The sequence below is a fragment of the Odocoileus virginianus genome, chromosome 13, assembly GCF_023699985.2.
Source record: "Odocoileus virginianus isolate 20LAN1187 ecotype Illinois chromosome 13, Ovbor_1.2, whole genome shotgun sequence".
Taxonomy (NCBI): domain Eukaryota; kingdom Metazoa; phylum Chordata; class Mammalia; order Artiodactyla; family Cervidae; genus Odocoileus; species Odocoileus virginianus.
This window is the reverse complement of record NC_069686.1, coordinates 25,645,869-25,672,864: the sequence shown is the minus strand read 5'-3', so window position 1 is coordinate 25,672,864 and position 26,996 is coordinate 25,645,869. Positions and strand designations below refer to the sequence as shown.

General features: G+C 39.0%; 1 pseudogene; it reads right to left on the bottom strand.

The window, feature by feature from the left end:
- Window positions 1-7,047: 7,047 nt before the first annotated feature.
- Window positions 7,048-8,692, bottom strand: LOC110143697 (heterogeneous nuclear ribonucleoprotein A1-like; annotated as a pseudogene).
- Window positions 8,693-26,996: the final 18,304 nt, after the last annotated feature.

Here is a 26,996-nt window from a genome sequence, read left to right as displayed (position 1 = left end):
ATTGAAATGGACACCAACAACTTACCTCCACCACAGACATACATGCCTAAAATTATATATATATATATATATATATATATATATATATATTCAGTTTCAGTTCAGTCTCTCAGTCATGTCTGAATCTTTGTGACCCCATGAACTGCAGCATGCCAGGCTTCCCTGTCCACCATCGACTCCCGACGCTTCCTCAAATTCATATCCATTGAGTTGGTGATGCTGTCCAATCAACTTATCCTCTGTCATCCGCATCTCCTCCTGCCTTCAGTCTTTCCCAGCATCAGGGTCTTTTCCAATAAGTCAGTTCTTCACATTAGGCGGCCAAAGTATTGGAGTTTCAGCTTCAGCATCAGTCCTTCCAATGAAAGTCAGGACTGATTTCCTTTAGGATTAACTGGTTTGATTTCCTTGCAGTCCAAGGGACTCTCAAGAGTCTTCTCTAACACCACAGTTCAAAAGCATCAATTCTTTGGCACTCAACTTTCTTTATATTCCAACTCTCACATCCATACATGATTACTGGAAAGACCATAGCTTTGACTAGATGGACCTTTGTTGGCAGAGAAATGTCTCTGCCTTTTAATTAGCTGTCTAGGTTGGTCATAGCTAGACACAAGGACACTTTCCAATCATAATACAACCTCTGGCATTACATTTGCTGTCACGACACTAGGTGCACTGGTCCATGGACCATAGGAGGACACCTAGAGGCCATGCCTGTGTTGAAATGGACACCAACAAAAACTTACCTCCACCATAGACATGCCTGATAATTATATATATTTTATGTATATATACATATATATTCCAGTAAGCTCAAACTAAGTGTATCTCCAAGTCACCCTCTTTTAATCCAGGGTCATCAAATGCCCATTGCTTTTTCAGTCTCACCCAGATACCCAATTGAGACTGGAGAGAAATCTGACTTGTAAACAATTGTAGTTACATGCCTTAGTTTTTCAAGTTCAGAGATAATATGTGACCATATGCACACACTGCTAGGCTCCTCTATCTGGGTCTTGGTAGAAAGTGAAAGTGTTAGTTACTCAGTTGTGTCTGACTCTTGATTCTGTGGAGTGTGACCCACTAGGCTCCTCTGTCCATGGGATTCTCCAGGCAAGAATACTGGAGTGGGTAGCCATTCCCTTCTCCAGGGGATCTTCACCTCCCAGGGGTTAAAGCCAGGTCTCCTGTATCACAGGCAGACTCTTTACCATCTGAGCCACCAGGGAAGCCCAGGCACTTGTGCAAAGGGAAGGCTCTGCCACTTAAGCTTCATTAGTTTCACAGTTTCCTCTCTGCTTCCTGTATAAAGTTCGCTTCTGTTGCCATTGATTGCTCCAAAAGCTTGGCTGGCCAAAACTTGGGGGAGGGAGGGCTCTTCAACTTCAGATGTTTTCAATCACTTTATATTGGATAATGAATATAGTGTAGACTGCACAGACTTCAGATTTGCTTGCAAAATTCAGTCCTAGGACTTTTATAATAAAATTAAGATCAGGTAGTAGATAACCAACTTTTGTTTCTCAGAAACTAAAAAAGCAAATGTAGAATTGAGCCGCACATACTGCAGCACACAGCGACGAATGAACTGAAATGAAAGCACAATCTGGAAGAATAACTTCAAAACAATGCAGCAGGATGAGAGCCCTGCGGATACTGTTTTTGATTCCCTCCAAACGCGGTGCTCACATGTGTCCGTGTGAGGCCACGGCGTACTCCTGGGCGATGTGTGGGTCAAGGGGTGCTGGCTCTGGGTTCTCACTCAGCAACATGGAGAAATCAATTTCAGTCCTCCAAGGAGGATACACTGCAACTAAAGGTCGCCAAACATAGCCAATTCTCTTGAGACCCTTGAGTCTTAAGAGAAGATTTCCCCAAATTACCACACCTCAAATTTTGGTTCTTTGGGTGAAAGCATATAGTGCATTTCATATTTCTACCCATTTTTACCTGTGTAGATGGGAGGAAAGGGGAGAGGCATGTACATACAAATATGGATAATTATCTGAATAATCTGGTTCAAAAACGTCTGCTTTGACTACGCGTCCCAGGAGTTATAATCAAGCCAATAAAGACACTGATTGCCATACTCATCCATGAAAGTAGAAGTGACTTGACTTGTATTTTGGGGGGAAATTCATTTCTTTTGGGGATCTTCCCAGGTGACTCAGTGGTAAAGAATCCACTTAATAATGCAGGAGACATGGGAGACTAGGGTTCGATCCCTGGGCTGGGAATTTCCCCTGGAGGAGGAAATGGCAACTCACTCCAATATTCTTTCCTAGAAAATCCCATGGACAGAAGAGCCTGGTGGGCTACTTCCATGGGTTGCAAAGAGTTGGATATGACTGAACATGCAAGCACAGGCAGACTTTGTTTTGAACAATGCCTGTGCAAATTAAGTATTTTAGTAGGAGTTTAGAATGATCAATGAAGGAGTAGTAAAGTTAGAAGCATAAAACACACATAAGTGTCTCAAAGCAGACCTCTCCTCCTTTGTTTTCTGGCCTAGTTTAATTCATTTAATTCCCATGACCCTCAATTTTCTCATTTGTAAAAGGAATGAAAATGTCAAGCCTACCAATATGGATTGGTTATGAATATCAAACTCATAACCAATTAAAAAAAGGATTATTATGAGTATCAAATAAGGAAACTTTATGTAGAAATGCTTTTTTAGAAGGTAATGTTACAAACATAAGACATCACTGTGCTTTTTGAACATCTGAAACTAATGCCTTAAAGAAACAGGTTTTTGGATTGAGGTGGGGGTAATGTACAGAAAAGAAGAGAAGTGAAGGGATGAATTGAGAAGAAAGTAAGCTTAGACTGGATGGTAGAAAGTGTGAGGGCATCACAGAGACGCTGCGGGAGTTTTGAATAAGAGCACGGGACAGCCAAACAGAATGGTGTGGGAGGATCACGAAAGGGGATTTTACCTACTGTGAAGAACAATTTTACAAATTCTGAGTGGAAAACATCCAGGGATATAATATGCTTAATGGATACAGTACAATATTGCTTAGAGATTCCCTTGCAAGTCATTAGATGATGCATTGACTTTTTCAAGTTGCTATCCCTTTAAAGTGGTATAGCTCTAACTAGCAAATCATCATTCCCCCAAAATTATTTATTAAGAACTCATTGTCCACAGTGCTATTGTGTGAAATCCAATGGGCTAGGAAACCTATTTCAGTTTTCTGTATAGATCCAGCTATTAAGAGGCTACAGGAAATAGAAGGGGTTTATTATCAGATTTGTAGACATAATAAAGTTAGTGCTCAAACTCTGCCTAGTTGCTTCATCTTAAACTCAGCACTTTGGTAGTTCAGTTAAAAAAAAATAACAGAAACAAAAAAATTTAGTTTGACTGTAATGGAGGATATTCACAAGAGTTCTAGTGAAACCACACTTAGATTCCAAACTTTGAGAATATTCTGCTTCTTTTAAATTGGCTGAAACACTCACATATTGAAGAGCTTGATGTTGATCCTACTGATCTTGAGACTCCTACTATGAGAGACTTTAACTGGCTGAAAGCAAACATGACATGAAACCTGAACATGAGAAATAGGGAAAGGAGTACATCAAGGTTGTACATTGTCACCCTGATTATTTAGCTTATATGCAGAGTGTATCATGCAAAATGCTGGGCTGAATGAAGCACAAGCTGGACTCAAGATTGCTGAGAGAAATATCAATAACCTCAGATATGCAGATGACACTACCCTTATGGCAGAAAGCGAAGAAGAACTAAAGAGCATCTTGAAGAAAGTGATGGAGGAGAGTGAAAAACCTGGCTTAAAACTCAACATTCAGAAAACTAAGATCATGGCACACGGTGCCATCACTTCATGCCAAATAGATGGGGAAACAGTGGAAACAGTGAGAGAGTTTATTTTTGGGGGCTCCAAAATCACTGCAGATGGTGACTGCAGCCATGAAATTAAAAGATGAGTGCTCCTTGGAAGAAAAGTTCTGGCCAGCCTAGATGGCATATGAAAAAGCAGAGACATTACTTTCCTGACTAAGGTCTGTCTAGTCAAAGCTATGGTTATCAGTTCAGCTCAGTTCAATTCAGTCACTCAGTCATGTCTGACTCATTGTGACCCTGCGGACTGCAGCACATCAGGCCTACCTGTCCATCACCAACTCCCGGAGTTTATGCAAACTCATTGAGTCAGTGATGCCATCCAACCATCTCAACCTCTGTCATCCCCTTCTCCTTCCACCTTCAATGGTTTTTCCAGTAGTCATGCATGGATATGAGAGTTGGAATATAAAGAAAGCTGAGCACTGAAGAATTGATGCTTCTGAATTGTGGTGTTGGAGAAGACTCTTGAGAGTCCCTTGGACTACAAGGAGGTCAAACCTGTCCATCCTAAAGGACATCAGTCCTGAATATTCATTGGAATTACTGATGCTGAAACTGAAACTCCAATACTTTGGCCACCTGATGCAAAGAACCGACTTATTGGAAAAGACTCTGATGCTGGGAAAGATTGAAGGCAGGAGAAAAAGGGGATGACAGAGGATGAGATGGTTGGATGGCATCACCAACTCAATGGACATGAGTTTGAGCAAACTTTGGGAGTTGGTGATGGACAGGGAGGCCTGGAGTGCTGCAGTCCATGGGGTCGCAAAGAGTTGGACCTAACTGAGTGACTGAAATGAACTGACTCTGGTTCAAAACATGCCAGATTAAGGTCTTTCAGCACTCTTGCTTTACTAAGACCAGGTTGTTTGGTGACATTACATTGAGAAGACCTTCTTTTCTGCACTATGAGTTCATGCTTGGGAATTTCAGTTTCACATACTAAATAGCACGTAAGAGTTTGCCTGCTCTTGGGAAAACTCACATGGACCTGGCAGGTTTCCTGCAGTGACAGAGAGGGGCCAATAAGGGCAGCAAAAAGGAGCATCCCAGGAGCAGGTGGGCCACAAAGCATTTCTTTGTTGTTGTTCAGTCGCTCAGTGGTGTCCGACTCTTTGTGACCCCATGGACTGTAGCCCACCAGGCTCCTCTGTCCATGGGATTTCCCAGGCAAGAATACTGGAGTGGGTTGCCATTTCCTTTTCCAGGGGATCTTCCCGACCAAGGGATCAAACTCATGCCTCTTGTGTCTTCTGCATTGACAGTTGGGTTCTTTAGCAGCTGAGCCACTGGGGAAGCCCCACAAGCATTTCTATCTGTGACATTTATCACCCAAGAAAGGCAAAATAACAGCAGAAAACTGGGAGAATTACATGTGTCAGGCAGTAAGGAGAGCACTGAGAGATACAGAACAGAGAAGCAATTGTGAACAAGAGCCTGTTGTTGTATGAAATAAATGCCAGAGGGAGTTTGAAAATTAATGTGAACAAACTGATGGGCAAATAGAAATAAAAATCTGAGACTGCTCATGGAATCGTGGGGTAAGGAGCAACATGTGGCATAATATGACCAGCAGACAATTCTGTTTGCTAGACTCCCAGCTTTTAAAAAACTGAAGTGTCAGTTATCATATTTTGGGATTATATAAGTCTCTATTTTAAAAAACTTTATTTTATACTTGTACACAGCATGTATAAAAACCTGTCTAATAAAGTCATTGAATAGTAATTGTAGCTGATACCTATTTATTGTGTGCCAGGAAATATGCTAAGTATCAACAGAATAAAGGCAATTGTGTGTTTAGAGTTATTCTTCATTGTTATTATTACTTAGGCTAAGTTTTGAAAGCTCAGCAATGGATATTGTTAGTTTCCTATTCAGCATTTATCCTCATTTCCTCTTTTTAATAAAACCCTATTTTTCCTATTTTTATTTTAATTAAAAATTTTTATAATCATTCATCCTTCTTCCTTCAGTTTGTGGATCAGTATACCTTCAAGCCTAGAAGTGAACCCTCACTCATTTATTCATGCCTGTGTAGACCAATTTGATACACTAGCTCAAAAGTCCTAGTTGGTTCTGGGTTTGACATGACATACAACTCTAGCCAATGAGAATGAAGAGACGTGCTCCGGGGAATTATTTTAAAGCTCCACTTAACTCTTCCATGAGGACTCTGAGGAGTAACCACTTTCCAGAAATCAAAGCCTAGTTGTAAGGAATTGGGATTCAATCCGAGACCTGAATTTCACTTTTAGTCAAATCATGCTCTCCCTCAAAAGATGTAAGCATATTAATTCCTAGAACCTGTGAGTACATTACCTAATATGGCATATGGTATATGCCACCTTACTTGAGGATGTGACTAAGTTAAAGATCTTGAGATGGGGAGATTATCTTGGATTATCCAGGTGGGCCCTACAAGGCTTGTAAGAAGAAGACAGCAGGGTCAGAGCAAGAGAAGGAGCTGAGGTAACAGAAGTATATCAAAGTGATGCAGCCTTGAGCCAAGGAATGCAGTCATGCTCTAGAAGTTGTTAAAGTTTCCACCATGAGCAGAGCCTCACTTAGAGCCTCTAGAAGTAACTCAGCTCTACTGACACCTTAATTTTAACCATGTTTATGACCCATCTTGGATTTCTGGCCCCCAGAATGGTAGGGTAATAAATTTCTGTTGTTTTAAATCATTAAGTTTGTGGTAAATTGTTACAATAGCAATAAAAAACTAACACATCACACAAGCATAGTTTGAGATTTCATATATATCAGAAATATGATCAATTTTTTAAGAAGAAATGAAGTAGATATAAATTTTCAAATTTAACTAACCTACAACTCTGTTTGTACAAGCATTACAAATATGTTCAAGTGAAAACAGAAATTACTTCTATGGTATTTAGGTAATTTGACTCCTTTGTTAGTAATGAAACCTGTATAGTATTTGGATATTTTTGTTAAGTGTCTACAATTATTTGTATGTCTTCATTTTGGCTTAAATATTATATGATGTCCTGAATGACTGTATACTGCTTATCTCAGAACAGATATGCCACCATCATGAAAAATATTTACGTCGGAAGAACATGTTGGTTTACTTCTTAGATTAGTTCAGTCTACCTTGGTTTTTTGGGGGGGGGGGTATTAAATCTTTTATTGATTACACATGATAATGGATGATACACAAGCTTCATTCCCATCTATAACTTTTATCTGGTACCATAATTCAATTTAGATATATTGCATAGGATGTGCCAACAATCATTAATAACCAAAAAAAAAAAACCTCCATGACTTTGCATGGATGACCCTTTTAATGGTGAACTCCAGGTCACAACACAGTAACTGTCAGTTCAACTACACCAAGGTTCTGAAGACAACAGCTTCTCCACCAAGCAGGTTGTAAGTAAATTTCAAATGGAACCTGGCATCACCCTGAAGGAATTCTAACTTCACACTGTTGGGGTAGTTTACCAAAATGGCTTCAGAGTAGACTAACTTTACACAGCACATTAAAAAAAAAAATAAAAAGACATTTATTCAGCGTCATGATCAGACTATTACATTTAGCAATCAACAGCATGGGTGCAAAAAAAAAAAAAATCTACATTAAAACCCTTTGTTGGAATGCTTTACACTTTCCACAGAACAGAAACTAAAATAACCTGTTATACAATTAGTCACAAGTACAGTCCTCCAGTTTTTTGCCCATACACATGAGTATTATCTAAAACATGTCTTCTTTGTAGCAGCTAGGCCCTGCCACCACTGTGCTTGGCTGAGTTCACAAATCTGTTGTAACCTGTAGCTTCCCTGTCACTTCTCTGGCTCTCCTCTCCTGCTAAGCTTTGTTTCCTGGCAGCAATTAAAACCTTCTGCCACTGCCATAGCTACTGCTGCTGCTGGAACCACCATAGCCACCTTGGTTTCACGGTTTGTTAAAGTATTGGCCTTCACCACCATAGGGGCCAGAACTTCTGCCTCCGAAGTTTCCTCCTTTCATGGGTCCAAAATTTGAAGATTGATTGTTGTAATTGCCAAAATCATTGTAGCTTCCGCTACCTCCAAAATTGCTTCCGTCATTACCAAATCCATTATATCCATCCCCACTGCCACCATATCCGCCACCAAAGCCACCTCGACCACTGAAGTTTCCTCCACGACCAAAGTTGTCATTCCCACCAAAACCACCTCCACGACCGCCACCAAAGTTTCCAGAACCACTTCGACCTCTCTGGCTGGATGAAGCACTAGCCATCTCTTGCTTAGACAGGGCTTTTCTCACTTCACAGTTGTGGCCATTCACAGTGTGGTATTTCTGAATGACAATCTTGTCTACAGAGTCATGGTCATCAAAGGTTACAAAAGCAAAGCCTCTCTTTTTGCCACTGCCTCGGTCAGGCATGATTTCAATTACTTCAATTTTTCTATACTGTTCAAAATAATCTCTCAGGTGATGTTCTTCAGTGTCTTCTTTAATGCCACCAACAAAAATCTTTTTCACAGTTAAGTGGGCCCCAGGTCTTTGAGAATCTTCTCTTGACACGGCCCTCTTTGGTTCCACAACTCTTCCGTCCACCTTGTGTGGCCTTGCATTCATGGCCGCATCCACCTCCTCCACCGTGGTGTATGTGACAAACCCGAAGCCTCTGGAGCGCTTGGTGTTTGGATCCCTCGTTACCACACAGTCTGTGAGCGTTCTCCATTATTCAAAATGGCTCCTCAGACTCTCATCAGTTGTTTCAAAGCTCAATCCTCCGATGAAGAGCTTCCGGGCTCTTTGGGAGACTCTGATTTAGACATGATGGCAGTGGAGGCGGGGAAGTCTTCAATGATGCTTTCTCGGTGGCGTCCACGGGCAGAAATCTACCTTGTTTTAAAGTATAAATAGAAGAGAGTTTCCTGAGGAATTCAAGCATTTCACAAAACAGTAACAAAAGTTATCTGCCACAAATGATATTTTTTCCTATGGAAATTATATTGCTCTTTCAAATGACAGCCATCCTGTTATCTTGGCTAAGCTTTGCGCAATGGATTTTGGAATCATTTTCATGGAGATGGTTACTAAGAGTTGTGTCTAGTGACCTTGAATTGATTTAGATATTGAAAAGACCATCAGTTCACTATGCATAATCTGCCAAAGGCACCCACTTTTTCCATGGAAATGGGAATATTCAAAAAGCCTGCATATATCATGGATATTGATTTTTGCAGGCCCAAAAAAGAAAGAGAAATATATACATTTCTGTGGAAGGCCTTCTTTAAAGCATTCTACTCCAACTATAGCCACAATAGCCCAGAGGAGGCACTTAATTCCAACTCAAAAATGACAGTGTAATATTCTTTCTGATGCAAGGTTTACCATGGATCCGCAATTAAGCTTATACTGTATGTTGATAAGAACTTCATAGATGTTGTTGTCATGTCTTATACAGGAAGATAACAGCCAATAGAAATCACCAGATTTCTCACCTCCCATCTGTCACTTCCTCATTCCTTGATGCCTCAGAGGTAAAGAATCCTCCTGTAATGTAAGACATGCAAGAGATGCAGGTTTGATCCCTGGGTCAAGAAAATCCACTAGAGGGAGAAATGGCAACCCACTGCAGCATTTTTGTCTGAAAAATCCCATGGACAGAGGAGACTGGTGGACTACAGTCCAAGGAGTCACAAAGAGTCAGACATAACTGAGCACATCTATCATAGAAATTAGCCTTGAGTAAACAGAATTGGGAAGATTTTTCAGAAACTTCTCTAATGGTCATAGTTACCAATATGGAACATTTAAGGGGCATAAATCCTGCTTCCCTTACCATCTACCTATATGTGTGTGCTTCTGCTAAGTTGCTTAAGTCATGTCCAACTCTTTGCAACCTTATGGACTATAGCCCACCAGGTTTCTCTGTCCTTGAGATTTTCCAGGCAAGAATACTGAATTGGGTTACCATTTCCTTCATCAATGTACCTATACAACTTTAGACAGTACAATTTATTTTCCCATTTTTAAGAAATGAAACCATTAGCGTATCTAACTCATAGGAATGATGTCAGCATGAGAAAATCCATTTCTAGAATCTGATGTTTATTAAATATTCAATAAAAATTCCTATTTTTGTCTTCACCCAGTTTTAGCTGAGAATTTACATGTCAAATAAAAGTGTATTCTGGCTATTGCATGATCTGTGTTTACTATTTTATTATTTATACAGCAGGAGTTATTCCTTGTTAGGTACTGCGGGACTGGATTAAGGTGAGTGTCTATTAATCTAATTGAGATCGTGAGGCCCTTTCCATCATATAATGCTGTCTGCCTCTTTTGAACTCATTTGAACCACAAGGTGAAAGACGCAGTAATTCTTTTAGGGCCACCAAAATGATGAAGTGGGGATATACCTGTTAATTCTATATCTACTTGAAAAACACATAATTCATAAAAGCTCTAACAATGAGGTGCCCACTCTGCTGTGCTTAAGAGTTTAAGTCAGGAAGTGCAGGAAGGAATATGATATAAGCTGAGGGAAATGGTGCTGAGGAGTCAGAGTGCTCGTATTCATTTTGGCTTCCTCAGTGTCACAAACAGAAACATGTATTTGTAAGAAGGAATGTATAATTAGTTAGGGAATTGCTACTTGTAACTAAATTCTGTCCTGGAGACAATTAAGTTTCTTGTCCATAATCATCCAAAGAGCTATAGGTTTACACAGAAATGCTCTGATATAATTTATGCCCTTAAGGAGGCTGTAGGGAAAAAGACACAATTTGAACATAAATACATGTAAAAGAGGAGATGGATGATAAAATGCAATAGAGTGTTATGCCTAGTTATAGTATAGCATAATGTTAAAGTATACATTGATGAAGGAAAAGTCTCATAGGACCACAGAAGGTAGCCCCACTAAAAAACACACCGAAGCAGGAGACACAAGTTCCATCCCTGGGTTAGGAAGATTTCCTGGAGGAGAAAATGGCAACCCACTCCAGTATTCTTGCCTGGGAAATCCCACGGACAGAGATGCCTGGTGGGCTACAGCCCATGGGGTCACAAAAGAGTTGGGCAAGACTGAGTGACTAAAAACAACAACAAAAGGAGAAGCAGCCTCTTATTCTTAGAAGGGTTTCTTTCTGGATCCAGGCTTGAGGCCTTGGGAGTGGCTATGTCTGGGAACAGAAGCACCTGTGAGGAAGATCATGATAGAGCAAATACAGAGAATAGTGCCAGCTACCATGTTCTCCACCTAACTTCTAGGTCAGAACCTACCAAGGTTCCAGAAATTCCCTCTGAGGTCTCTGCAGGAGACCCTGGTCACTCTTCAAGTTAAAAACTTCATTTTGCTTCTGGGCTGTCAGCGTATCTTGTCCAGGCTCCATCTTATCCTTCTCTTGCCCTCGTGCTCTCCTTAAGGTTCTGGAACAAGCAATGCATCCCTGGAACACATCTGAGACAATATACTTGGATGTCTTTTGGACATTCACAGTACCAAGATATGTTTGGAAAATATGGACAGAGAAATAGCTCCAGACTGCTCTTCCTGGCTACATGTTTAAAGACTGGAGTCAGTTTATTTGGTCACCAACATTTTCAGCATGTCCATTATTCAGGCTTCTGGAGAACGTTCAGCAGTAGAAAAATGACTCTTAATGGCTTGTGATCTAAGGGAGGAGAGATACAGGTCTGCACAAAGAAATATCAGAAATGACAAAAGAAATAAAATTCTAAGTGGATGTTAAAATAGGATGCTTTGTGTCTGAGCTGAGGTCCCAGAGGCCAACTATACAATAAGTGCTAAGAAGCCACATGTCTGGAGGTGGAGTTACCATGAAGTTAAAGAAACTTGAGCTTCGGGGTGTCTCAGGAGCACCTCCCAAGACCCTATATTTAAACATATACTAAAACTTTGTACTTTTCCTTTCAAGAGGGCTCCTAGAATTGTTTAAGCTTAGGCAGTGCAAATTTTGGATCATTTACTGCAGACCAGGGGTTTTCACACAGGAGTTTAAATGTATTTTACCAACACTTTCCAAGAGGTATGTAGCATAGATCATTTTAAGAGTATCAGTCTCCATATCTTCAGCTTCTGTATGTGTTATTTTAGTGGATTGATTTTACCTAAAAATACACTGTGGCCCAAGTGTCATGCTGGTTTTTCTTTTCCATTTTCTCCTTTGCAATCCTCATTCTCCTTCTTTACTAAAGAAACTCATAACTGGTTCTGAATCTTAATGTGGTGACATTTTTTCCCTCTGGGTTTAAAAATATTCAGGTTCCAAACAAAGAAATTTCATAAAATACTGCTCTCGGAGAAGATCCTCTAATCTAGATGTTTCCTAACATCATTACCTGCCAGTTTCTATTAGGAGTGACACATGACACAAGAAGTGGAGTATTTTGGTCATGTTGGCAGGCTCCAAATTTAGGTAATTATTTTCATTTAGATTCATTGCCCCTTCCATCCACTGAATATTGATAAAGAATAGGAAGACTACGAAGAATCCAATAAGGAAAAACAAAAAAAGTGGAAGTGAAGTGCCTTATTTCATCTATACAACAATCTCTTTGACTTGTCTGTCTGTCTGTCTATCTTTATTAATCTCCTATCACTGTTATTAAAAAACTGCTATAAACATGGTGACTTAAAATAAATGAAATTTCTTCTCTCACAGTTCTGAAGGAAGGCAGAAGTCTAAAATTAAGGTGTTGGCATGGCTTTACTACCTTCAGCGACTCTAGGAGAGAATCAATTCCTTTTCTCTTTCAGCTTCTGGTGGCTGTCTGCAATGACCTCCTTGTCTTTTCTATGTGGATTTCCTTCGTGTATTCCTTATAAGGTGGTTCCCTGGTGACTCAGTAGTAAAGAATCTGCCTGCCAATGCATGTGATTCAGGTTTTATCCCTGAATCAAGAAGATCCTCTGGAGAAGGTGCCCCATGCCAGTATTCTTGCCTGGGAAGTCCCATGGACAGAGGAGCCTGGTGGACTATAGTCCATAGGGTCACACAGAGTTGTACATGACTCAGTAACTGAACGATAACAACAATGCTTGTCATTGGATTTAGGGTCTTCCTGGATAATTGATGATAATTTTCTCATTTCAAAATCTTTAACTGTATTGCTTCTTCCAAGACCCCGTTTCCCAATAAAGTTACATTTACAGGCTCCAGAGTTTTGACATAGGTATCTTTAGGGGTCTACCATTCACGTCACTATATTATCTAGTTATCTACTATCTGTCATTCATTTATATCTATCTACCTACCTACCTACCCATCATCTATCTTAGAATTCAAAAAAAAAGATGGTTTTCACAGTGGCACAAATTAGCACATTTATTTGAAATAAAAAAAATGAATTCAGATATTTTAATAGGAAGTCAGTCTGATTTATTTGAAAATACTCACTTTGCCATTAGTTTTAAAACAATTATTTTCCAACGGGACAATAAGTAAAATCAACAGGTACATGGTTTTGATAAAAATGTGTAAAAAATATTAAAATACTTTTCCACCAAAATTAATTATTTTGGGAATGTAATAAACTGTATTTTTCTTTTTTCTAACTGTTGCTGAGTATCTGAAATTAAACCAGATGCCTCTAAGTGGAAGAAGAATGGGATGACTGTCATTTAATAAATTCTGGTTTACTTATTAGAAATAAGGAAATGAATTACTCCAACAATGGAATAATTCACCCTTTGAAGAAACAGATGATTTCTTTTATTGTATTTTTTGAATAAAATTGAAGAAGGAACTAATCAAATTGTAATTCAGAATAGATTTGTTATGCTTGCCATAAGACTTCTGGCTTTTAATTTAAGAGTTGTAAGAATTGAAAACATTACTATTGTAAAAGTCTTTGCATTACCATCATCTTGCTTATGTGAATAGGTTTTCTTATTTTTATATGTATAATATATAGATAGATTTGATGCTAAATCCTGTGTCATTCCAGCTGAAATATTCACCCAGGGACCCATGAATTATCTGAAAATAATAGCCAAATATTCTCATCAAACTATTTCTTCCAATAAAATTATAATTTTATCTTTGAAATTTATTTAACAAAATTTGTAATATATCCAAGTTATTTTGATCAATTACATAGTAACAGTAATGGCAATGAGGGCTCAATCAGAATAATTTTTAAAAATATTTGGAAACTTTTGATCACAAAAGTTAAATTTGTTTATTTATATATATATTTTAGACCCATAGAAGTACACTGGAGTGACTGCAAAAATAATTTGAAATATAGCAGTATAATACACTAGTCAAAATTCTTGTGGAGGGAATTAAGATGGGACTTTAAATTCAAAGAGTAAAAAGAGTGATGTAAATTTTCTAACTGTTAGAGAAGAATTTGTTCATGTATTTTAAAAGGATTGTGATGGGTATCAAATTGCTGTGACAGATTTCATGGGATGCATTAAAAGAGTAATGAAACAGGTTTTGTTCTAATGCCAGTAATTACATTCTTTGTAGCTATTTAAATATAGGATAAAAATTTAATTATCAACCTAAAAATAGGCATGAAGTTACCTAATTTAAAAATTTAGGGTTACATGAAAGAAAACAAAAGGCACTGTTTTAGACTATCTAAACACATCTTTCCATGCAAAGAGAATGTTAAAATCATTCCTTCTGCTATTAGGCTGTCATCAGCCAGAAAAGAGAGGACCCTTTAGAGCTGAGAAGAAAAGCTTCTATGCTGAGCTCCCATCCCTGTCCCTGAGGGTGAGAGATAGGAGGGGCTTTTTCCTCACCTTGAGCAAAGACAGAGTGGCTTCAAAGAGACAGCTCAGCGAGCTAAATACGGGGATCCAGGACTTCAGTCTGAATGGGTTGGGGCAAAGTGTGAGGCCGTAAAACTGGAGCAGCTCTTTTTGGAGACAAAATCTGGTGGGAGGGCTGAGTTGGGAGTAAGTCATACTTCCAGGAACAATGAGACATGTTTTGTGGGCACTTACTATGAACTTTGGTTTTAACCACTCCCACCACAATGGTAGACCCCAAAGGCCTGTGATTTCTGCCTTTTTTGTTTCATTCTGGTATCCCAGACACTTGAAGCAGACCTTTGCACATAGCAGTTGCTCAATAAACGGGATGAAGAAATTAATGGAATCCTAACCCTTTCTAAGGGCTTCCTATGTGTTGCAGTGATAAAGACTCTGCCTGCCAGTGCAGGAGACACAAGAGACATGGGTTGTGAAGATCTCCTGGAGGAGGAAATGGCAATCCACTCCAGTATTCTTGCTTGGAAAATTCTATGACAGAGGAGATTCGCAGGCTACAGCCCATGGAGACACAAAGATTTGGATGTGACTGAGCACACACACAAACACACACACACACGCACACACACATGACCCATTCTAAGCTTCAGGCTAATCTAATCTAGTCTAGTCTAATGTAAGCATCAGTCTAACACAGACCTTTCTAAGCACCAGCTGTGGTTTTTCCAGTAGTCATGTATGTATGTTTGATGTGAGAGTTGGACCATAAAGAAAGCTGAGTGCAAAAGAATTGATGTTTTTGAGCTGTGGCATTGGAGAAGACCATTTAGAGTTCCTCGGACTGCAAGGAGATCAGACCAATCTTAAAGGAAATCAGCCCCAAATATTCATTGAAAGGACTGATGCTGAAGCTGAAGCTCCAATACTTTAGCCACCTGATGTGAAGAACTGATTCATTGGTAAAGACCCCAATGCTGGGAAAGATTGAAGGCAGGAGGAGAAGGGGACAACAGAAGATGAGATGGGTGGATGGCATCACTGACTCAATGGACATGAGTTTGAGCAAACTCTAGGAGTTGGTGATGGACAGGGAAGCCTGGTGTGCTGCAGTCCATGGGGTAGCAAAGAGTCAGATACGACTGAGCAACTGAACTGAAGCATCAGTCTACCTATTCAGCCCTCTCTTTAAGAACCAGGTCAGCCCTAAATCTTCCCAGCCTGCTTCTATTGAATGTCCTCAGGTCACCAGGGGTGAAATTTTCTCCAATCAGAAATCTTGGAGCCCTGATCCTCAGCCCTGGTCTTTTGGCTGCCAGTATCTCTGGCCCAGAGGCTGCCAAAATCCTGTGCTGGCTCTCTCCATTGGAATTGTGCTCATACCCCCTCCCCTGAGCCCAAGCTCCCATTCTACAGGTGATGCTGGGTCCTAAAAGGAAGAGGTACTTGGTTTGAAATTAGGAAGAGGGGCAGCAGCTCCCTCAGTCAGTTCAGTTGCTCAGTCATGTCCGACTCTTTGCGACCCCATGAATCGCAGCACGCCAGGCCTCCCTGTCCATCACCAACTCCCGGAGTCTACCCAAACCCATGCCCACTGAGTCCGTGATGCCATCCAGCCATCTCATCCTCTGTCGTCCTCTTCTCCTCTTGCCCCCAATCCCTCCCAGCATCAGGGTCTTTTTCAATGAGTCAACTCTTCGCATGAGGTGGCCAAAGTACTGGAGTTTCAGCTTCAACATCAGTCCTTCCAATGAACACCCAGGCAGCTCCCTAGACCATAATATTTTTTAATAAGAATACTATCTGGATAAAGTTATGATCATGGTGATTTTTACTACTTTCTAAAAGGAGGGATTGAGGTAGTTCAGTGGTAAAGAATTCTCCTGCCAATGCAGGAGATGAGAGAGATGCAGATTGATCTCTGGGTCAGGAAGATCCCCTAGAGGAGGAAAAGGCAATCCACTCCAGTATTCTTGCCTGGGAAATCCCATGGACAGAGGATCCTGGCAGGCTACAGTCCATGGGGTCACACAGGGTTGGAAACAACTGAGCACTCACACACACATCACTAAGAGAGGGACTGAAATTTGTTTAAGGATAATAAAAAACTATCACCTATTGGTGAATGTGTGTAGCTGGAAAACGCTGTAGGGAAAAATATGGCTTCAGAAAAGAAAATCAGTGAATCATACACAGGTCAGATATGTTAATGGTGTAATTGAAAAAAGCATAGCATGTGTAGAAACATTTCTATGAGGACCTCAACATTGTGTTTTCTTGCCTTTTCTTACCTTAACATCTATCCATTCGTGTGATCATGCAGTTGAGTGTGAGAGGTATAGCACCTTTGTTAAGAATGGGGCTGGAGAGTCAGTTGGCCAAGTTCAACCTCTGCTTTTGGTGCTCATTGGTTATGTTACCTTGGGCAAGCTGCTTAAATCCTCTCTACCTCAGTTTTCCCATCCATAAAATCAGCATGATCATAATATCTGCGTAATGGAGCTATTCTGAGGATTAGATGACATAACACTCATAGTGCACAGAGAGTCATGCAGATTCATACTGAGAGTCTAATTATTATGTTAGTTGGGCACACAACTCATATAATATTAGACTATTATCAATAGCTATATATCAAAGGCTAATACTGCATATTTAGAAATTGTGCAATGTCTTCCCAGTATGACAATTTCATTGAAAAATAGCATTGATTTCCTTAAAAACATTTATTCTCATAAGCCTGTGAATTCAAATACTCAGTTTTTAAAGTACCATTTATATTTAATATGTTTTAGATTAAAATCTATGCATTATACATTTTATACAAAATAGGAAGTGGCTAAATCTAGAAGTTTGGTTCAAAAAGGGCAATATTTTAGTACATTCTAGGGTGAAAAAGACCCACTCCAGTGTTCTTGCCTGGGGAACCCCGGGGATGGGGGAGCCTGGTGGGCTGCCGTCTATGGGGTCTCACAGAGTCAGACACGACTGAAGCGACTTAGCAGCATCAGCAGCAGGGTGAAAAAGGTAGAAATGTGACTATTATAAATAATACTAGTGCATATATTTGATGCCTTTTTATTTAATTGAACTAATTAAATATTTTAGATTTTAATGAAAAATAGAGAAAGAAAACTGAGCACCAAAGAATTGATGCTTTTGAATTGTGGTGTTGGAAAAGACTCTTGAGCATCCCTTGGACTGTAAGGAGATCAAACTCCTTATTTGTTAATTTAGTTAATCCTAAAGGAAATCAGTCCTGAATATTCATCCGAAGGACTGAAGCTGAAGCTGAAGCTCCAATACTCCGCCTGATGCGAAGAACTGACTCATTGGAAAAGACCCTGATACTCTAAAAGATTGAAGGCAGGAGAAGGAGACGACAGAAAATGAGATGGTTGGCTGGCATCACCGACTCAATGGACTTGAGTTTGAGTAAGCTCCGGGAGTTGGTGATGGACAGGGAGGCCTGGTGTGCTGCAGTCTGTGGGGTCACAAAGAGCCCGACATGATTGAGAGACAGAACTAAACTGAACTGAATGAAGAATAATCCATTTTGTCCAATGTAGTACTGCTTATTTTATTTACTTCATTGTCTTAAACATAGCATTTTAGTACTTTTGTAATTCATATAAAGCAAAAAGAATGATGAATGGTAAAATTGAAACTTTTTCTGGAGAAATTGAAACTTTTTCTGGACCAGTGAGTAGCTTTTCTGGTGACAGTTTATGTAGCAGTGGTAGAAATCCTTCTATTGGGAGAAATCTTAAGGACCGAGAATGGGACTTAAAGGGCCTTCTGGAACTTGACTGGTTTGGCATGAAAAGGAGGTTAGGGAGAAAAGTAGATGATTAAAAAATCTGCCTCAGAAGAGAGGCATCTATATTACAAGTCTGGTCTTGTAATGTCTGGTCTGACATCTGACTTGTCTGCCCAACTTTTCAGTTGGCTTTGGCGGTCAAACCAATGGTTCCTCCAGTCTCTCAGTAACACAAGTTCTCTACCCTCAATAGACCCTTCTAGCTGTTTGCTGCTCTGCCATTTGAGAACCGTGTCTCAGTGAGGCTACCACTTCTTCCGAATCTAACAGTTTTCCTGGAAAACACAAAAAAACTATGTTGTACTTCATGCGTTCAGATTCAGAAACCTAACAGATGCCTTACAATACCAAGAAAAACATGTGAAACATGAAGCTAGCATTGTCATGACACAGGCAAATTGAATTGTTTGGCTGAGTTTTATGTTTCACTTGCCTTTTCAAAGCACTGCTTTCCCAAACCTCTGATCTTTGATTTGTTGGGAAGTTATCTATAAGTTTCTATTTTATAAGAGAGGAACGTTTTTCTTCTCTGCTTATTTTTGTGACAAAACTTACTAAGCCCTTCATCAGTCTTTCCTGAGTCTCCTGGTTGCAATGTTCATTGTTTAAAAAGCAGGCAGCCTTCTGAAGCTGCTTCTTGGAGTGGATTCTGCACATCCCTGTCTTCCCTGTATAGTCCCTTAAGCTCTCTTGCAGAAGAGGATCCCAGCTTTGCATTCAAAGGCAGATCAGCTCTGCTCAGCCCAACACAAGGACACCCATCATGAAAAGGACCAATCAAAGCAGGTCTCCCCAAATGGAAATTGGGTATGTCTCTTAAAAAATGAAGTTATTCTGTGAACCTCTCCCTCTCTCTTCCTTCTAGGCCAGAAACTTCACATACACCCACACACACCCTCCCCCAAATATATTTTTGCTTTCATTACTACATTTGAGAAGAACTGCTGTGTCTGCTTTGATGCATCCAGGGACTGAATGTAAACAACATGGTACAACTCTAGGAACTGCCATCATAAAATATTTTAAGAGGCAGAATAGAGTAAAATAAAATAAAAATGTCTTTTTATGTGATATCTCAGAGTAATTCAGGATTTATGGTACCTTAACCTTTAGAATCCAAAATATTAAGCTATGTTTCTTAGAGATAATAACTTGGTTGTCCCTCACTTATGTGTCTTAGATAAAAGCCTACTGCCACAGAATCCATGAATGCTCAAATACCCTTGCGGGCCTTTAGTAGTAAATCTTATGGAATAGCTTATGGCCAATGTAATGGCCCACAGTAGCCTGCGAATATCATGAATTCTAATAATACTTACATCAGTAGAAACATGAAGTAATGTCTCCATTGTAATTAAATGATGTATTTAGAGCAGTGGACTAAATGGTCCCCTAGTGTGTTGGTGATATATTCTAATAGTCTTCTCTTTACAGCCCCACACGGTAATATTCATGCTTTATTCTGGAGGGCTTTGCTTCTGACTGAACATTTGAATTGCAACATTAAGTGGTAAAGTGGATTATAGTGAGATCCCATGAATATGGATCCTGATCAAGAAACTAAGTGCTTAAAAAAATAAAATGTTACTATTTAAATAAAGTGATTACAAAAACATTTTTATATGGAGGAATGTCAGGCATATATGCCAACTCCCCCTCCCTCTTTATTCTACATCGCAGAAACAGAACATATTTGCCACAATTAAAAATTTAGTAGGATGAAACAGCGGAACTTAAATCACTGTAATTTCTGCTGCGCTTATTGAATCTAATTTGGGCTGTTTGAGGTACAAATTAGTTTTGATAATAATTACATTATTCCATTTTTTAAACATGCTGGTTCTAAAGATTATAGCCAAATACAGAGCCCACATGTAGGAAGAGGGTACTTTTACCAGTGCTGAAAAGAAATTATCTTGCAGCTGATTAGTTAAAAGTGTCACATTTTGAATTTTCATTCTTTACTTTTCCCTCGTATCCATCACTAAAGCAGTAGCTTGAGGCAGTAAGAGCCTAGGGCAAGCTGACGGTGTTTCAGTCTATCTAGTCTAGCAGTAAAGAATAAGTCAAAGAACAGTCTATCCTTGTATTCGGTAATTGAATTAGACAGTGTGCCAATATATTACAGGCAATTATACAAGAATAAAACAGCTATATATTTATTTGATGAACTTAAATATTTGTAAGATATTTTCCATTATTCATTGAATACTCTATTTCTTAGAATTTTTAAACACTTTTTCTATGAACAAGGAAAATTCTCCAGCCCCATTGATAATTCTTACTGTATATTTGTTCAATGAATGTGGATTTCTAATGATGAAGCAGTTTATGTACAGCTGGCTTTTCTATTTGACTAAGTTAATATTGACATGTGGGTTTGCATGCTAGGTATGTGTGTGTGTGTGTGTGTGTGTGTGTGTGTGTGTTATGTATTTTAGTGTGCAACTTAGGGCATTATAGATTTAAATTCACTGAGCACTTGGGAAAGTTCCATGCATGTCAGTGAAATTAGTATTTGATGGTATTTGTTGGTCAGTTGTTTTATATTTAAAAATGATTTGGCTTGCCTTATTTCCTAAATGTGCCTTCACTGTGTATTGAAAATTGGCATCTTTTCCACAAATCCAGGAGCTTAAGCAAAATCCCATTGTTTTCACCACAGAACTTTGCTTTAGAGGGGATAATTGGTCATTTGGGGTAAGTTTACATTAACTCTTCTTTTATTTTGTATTGCTTAAAAAGACACACTTTTTACGCTCTAAGAGTTTTGCAAAAAGTGAAAAAAAAAAAACAAAACCCTGCCCATTTAGGTAGAGGTAAAAAAACTAACTCCTCTAAAAAGAAAGAATGGCAAATGCATTGGAACTTGGAGGCACTGGTCAAATGCAGCACTCTAGCTAAGTGAAGAGCTCTTTATCTGACCAGTTTAGACATGGCTTTGGATGGCAAGCTAATTCTTTGAGCACCACCCTTGAAAATCATGCTAATGAGCCTCTTCACTTCATCAAGTAGGATTGTGGACCTTTTTGTCTGCATCATTAAGGCCCCAAATTGCTCCATTAGCAGGGCCTCAAACTGCCCCTCAGGGTCAATATTTAATGCAGGTGAACTTAGGTTAACTACCCTCAGAACCCTCTGGACAACAAACAACGTGGAGTACCTGTTACAGGGAGATTCATTTCTCCCCAAGTTTCCTTTGTGAAATATGGCTTTCCATGTTCAACTTCTGTTTTAAATTCATTTTGGGAAAAAGACACATTAGGTTTATTTTCTGTTGCTGATTCCAAGAGAGTGAGTTTTGAAATAGAAGATAGAAATTCCTCCTTCAGTTGATTGCATCAGTGTCTCATAAGCTTTAATTTTTCCACCTGTAAAGTGTGTATGATAATACTTTCCCTTGGGTACCTTCTGAGGAATCTGCTGCCTTTAAACAAAGATGCTGGAACCGGTAAAAAATAGCAAGAATAATACCAACAGTTAGCAAGCTCTTATAGAATTTTGTTCTGCAAGATTTTAGCAACTTTAATGGCTATCTTTATTAATTATTGAGCTAAAAATACATGTAAAGTTAGAAATATAAGTAGTAATCAGGATGTGTGCAAAATTAAAATTCAGGATAGGATTCTGTGCTTATAACACTGAGATAATTTGTAGGACTGGAATACTGCACACATTTAAACACATAAATGTAAGATTTTTCTTACTCATTAAAATTTGAAGTAGGAGAGAAAGGCAAAATGATTCTTCTTGTATCTCTGTTGTCCATTTGGTTTACTGCAAGCTGGTTAATACTCAGTTGCTGCTAGATATCTCTGGAGACTCTCAGTGTTGGGGAGTGGGGGGTGCAAATAGAAATTACCTCCCTGAGCATGCCCAGCAGGAGCTACTGGTGATCTCAAGACGTGAAATCTTTCATATGTAGCAACTTCAAGATGAGAGCCATGGTTAGTTTCCAGCAAGAATGTGAAACAGAAGCCTTGAGATTATATTCCACATCTAAGCAGAGATAATGTTGATGTCTCCTGTGTTCAGGTTAATTTCCATGCATTTAGGGCTCCTGAAATTCTCATCACCTCTGTGGCTGGTCCCTGCAAAGTCACTTTTGCTGCTGAATGGGGGCCCCAATTAAAAAGTGCTTGCTGGTGTCCTTCCAGCAATATCTCGTGAGTTTGAACAATTTTAGTGAAATAAATGTAACAAGGAAAAATGAATTCTCTTTAGCCTCTATTCAGCCAAAATTAGCCTCCGTGGATTCTGGCTCACAAAAGCACCACGGGCCTCTGGCTGTGCTCTGTAGCTGTGAAATAGAATCAAGATTCCATTAGGCATCCCAAGCTGCCTCCTTCTCCAGGGCAGACAATAAAAATGACAACAGGGGATTGTCCCTCAGCTAGTCTAACAAGGGGGTGGGTTCTTTTCTAAATTACTAGATGTCTGTTTAGCTGAGGAAGAAATTTAAAGGGGCCATGGGCCAAAAATTTTTTCTTTTCAGTTCTTTGGCTTACCTATTAGTTTCTAAGGTCATTTTCAGAAATACCTTGGATTCTACCTCTGTTTGTGCTTAGAGGCTATAGATTCCTCCTCCCTCCTTCTTAAAAATGTGTGTGTTCAGACAATAATAAGTGACCATACATAATCCAGAGAGTAGAATTTCTGTAAGAGATATCAGAAGTTTCAGCAATGGCACGTGGTTTGTTGATTTGCCAGATTTTTGTTTTCTTGCATGTGAGAGAGATATGTCTCTAACCTAGACAATTCTAGATTGGAGATAGAGTTTCTGCTTTCAGAGTTTATTTATGAATAAGAATCCTTAATGGATAAATTTATCTGGACAGCCTTGTCCTCACATGAACATGAAAGAAACGGGGCTTAATCATCTTGGCCTTGCAATACCATCATATGCTCCTATGGTCCTCAAGGGGTCAGACCTTCAGGATGTCTACACCGGAGGAGCCCCCAATATGTTATGACCTTGCAAAAATTACTATTACCATGAAGTCCCAATCAATTTCTCTCCTATATCACAAGTGCAAAAGTCTAAGAACATGTTCTTCCCCTATCCAAGGATAAATCTGATATAACTTATTCAGACCTCTCATAAATTTGATTGAACATTCTTTCTCTTTCTAATTGGCCCAGTAAATAGAGTTTTGTATTTCCCTTGACAGGTGCCATAGAATGAAATTTAATACAGCTTGTCAATGAGTATCAGAAAGTTAAAGAGTTCATCAACCATTCATAGTAATTGTACTGTAGTCGTATAGAGTTATAAATGTATATTTCATGACCACTTCTCCTTGGCTTCAATCAAAATTACTGGCAAGAAGTAATATTATATAATCCATGGTGTCAATTACTAATGGTAGTGGCAAGTAAATCATAATGTTTTCATTATAGAATTGCTAATACTTAGAGGTTGTAATATTCCATACATAAAGTCTTTAATAAGCAATTATTTATGTGCTCACTTACTGGATGTTGCTGAACCAAGGTGTTTCTTCAACATTAATTGGAAATTCTATTCAATAATTCTTTCTGTAAAGTCATTCATTGATATTATAGTTCTCTAAAGTTGCTTAAAAGAATATGTCACATACTTATTATGGCATTTTAACAAAAACTTGAAATAAATGGCAATGCAAATATTAAAATATAAATTTCTTCTTGTAAAGTTTGATAACTGATTCTAAGATAAGAAAAGCAACTAGATATATCTTGCTTTTGGATGTCATAGCTGAGATCTGAAGCTAATGAATTCATGGTTAGAATATTTGAGTGTGAAATTGACTTTGCCATTTATAACTTAGTGTATGGCCTCAGGAAATATTCTGAAAATCTTTGAGATTTAATACCCTTATCTGTAAAATGACATATTTTACTATCAAATATTTTATCAATCATTTTGTAAGTTAACATATTTTGTTAAACATGATTATAATAAAAAGGACAAACTAATCAAATCATAACCTTATTAACATCTGAGATTTCAGTTCAGTTCAGTCACTCAGTCATATCCGACTATTTGTGACCTCATGAACTGCTGCACGCCAGGCTTCCCTGTCCATCACCAGCTCCCCAAGCTTGTTCAAACTCATGTCCATCGTTTTGGTGATGCCATCCAAACATCTCATCCTCTGTTGTCTCCTTCACCTCCTGCCTTCAGTCTTGCCTATAATCAGGATCTTTTCCAATAAGTCAGTTCTTCGCATCAGGTGGTCAAAGTATTGGAGCTTCAGTTTCAGCATCAGTCTTTCAAATGAATATTCAGGACTGATTTCCTTCAGGATGGACTGGTTGGATCTCCTTGCAGTCCAAGGGACTCTCAAGAGTCTTCTCTAATACCACATTTCAAAAGCATCAATTCTTCAGTGCTCAGCTTTCTTTATAGTCCAACTCTCACATCCATACATGACTACTGGAGAAACCATAGCTTTGACTAAACAGACCTTTGTTAACAATGTCTCTGCTTTTTAATATGCTATCTAGGTTGGTCATATCTTTTCTTCCAAGGAGCAAGTGTCTTTTAATTTCATGGCTGCAGTCACCATCTGCAGTGATTTTGGAGCTCCCAAAATAAAGTCTGTCACAGTTTTCACTGTTTCCCCATCTATTTGCCATGAAGTGATGGGACCGGATGCCATGATCTTAGTTTTCTGAATGTTGAGTTTTAAGCCAAATTTTTCACTCTTCTCTTTCATTTTCATCAAGATGCTCTTTAGTTCTTCTCTTTCTGCCCTAAGGGTGGTGTCATCTGTGTATCTGAGGTTACTGATATTTCTCCTGGCAGGCAATCTTGATTCCAGCTTGTGCTTCATCAAACTTGGCATTTCACATGAAATACTCTGCATATAAGTTAAATAAGCAGGGTGACAATATGCAGCCTTGATGTACTCCTTTCCCAATTTGGAACCAGAGGTGAGTTAAAAAGAGTAGGTTAACTATAAGTTTTAAAACAATTGTTAAGTACAGCACCTAAGAAATTATAGTTGTTATTACCTTTCCTTAGGATATTTTGGTCTGATAAACTTTTTTGTTTTTAAGAGTGGCTGTATCTTTTTGATGCAAAATGAATTTGGACATTTCTAGAGTGCATTAGGTCAACAGATTATTTGTTTTGTAATACCTTACAAGATTATTCTGAAGCTAAAGTTAAAGGAAAGATTTTTTTTTGTTTATTTATTAGTGTGTATTTTTTATTGTATGTCTCCTACAAAGTTGGGACTTCTTTACATTTGACTACTAAAGTTTCTGATAATTATAAAAATTTACCAAGAAATCTGAAATGTTTTTGTAAATGTGACACTTCTGTAGCTATTATGCAAGATTTTATGAAACAGGAGGCATTGAGGTTTAGGTGTACTTTTAGATTATAGAGTACAACACTTTAAAAAATTTGTTTAAGTACAGAACTAGCTATTCTAATAAAATTTTAAAAAGTAATCAGAGCCTTACCATTCGGATTAAAGAAAACTCTATCTAACAGGCCGTATCCCACAAAACACCTGCAAGAAATCCCTAGGATTTAGGGTAGCACAATTTTTAAAAAAAATCTTAGTTTAAATAGATCTAAGGCTACTACTGGTTCATATGGCACAGTTCTGCAAATTAGAAGAAAGTGTTTTCTTTAGGTGGATGTGGCACTGTAGATGCATGGCATGCCAAGATGTTAGCACCTTAAAGAACTAGCAGAAGATGCTCATATTTTGGTGTGGCACCTCTACCTGTTGTGTCTAAACTCTAGCCACAATTCACAATCAGCACCCTTTGGCTATTTCTCTGGCTCTAGGGTACACTTATTCACAGCACAGTCTGCTTTGGGGAGAGATCACCCAGGGAAAAGGATAAATATGGTCACAAGTCGGTGTGGGCAGGAAATTCTGAGGTTCTGTGTATGGTTTTGTTGGGGAAAGAGCAGGCCTGAGAGCCACATCTATTTAGTCCTGAAGACTCCTTTCAATGTGGAGAATCAGAGTGGGGCTCTTGAGAGCATTGGGCCAAAGGCAGATGTCCCTGGGCCTCCATCTAAAGATGCACTTACATTGAATACTGCAACCAATGGACTGCCCAAGCCTGAGAAGTGAGCAGATGATGGAATGTGAAGAGAGAGAGGGTGCTGTTGACATGAACACCTTAGTGGAGTAGGACCTCTGCCTTGGGTGGCCATCCAGGCTGTGGCACAGAGCAGCAGAGGACTAATTCCTTCCCCTGTCACCCCCTATCAGTGCTCACCACTGGCAAACCCTGCTAGAAGCCAGAGGACAGGGGGAAAGTCTGATGTAGTCAATACAGGTCAGCCTCTGAGACGAAGGACAGGATAGAGAGATTGGATAGGGAACCTGGAGGGGAAGCAGAAGACATCCAACAGGCCTTCCCAACAGAGAAGTAACCCAATTTATGAAGTGTGTCTTCATCAGTGTGTAGGATGACTGAAGGTTAGAGAGCCTGCATAGACTGTATCAAAGTAATAAAAAATTATTAGCTATATAGTATAACTTGTTTATCCTCCTGTATGTTACCTATTGATTCTTCACAATAATATAATATGATGAATAAATGCTATAATATTCTAAACCCC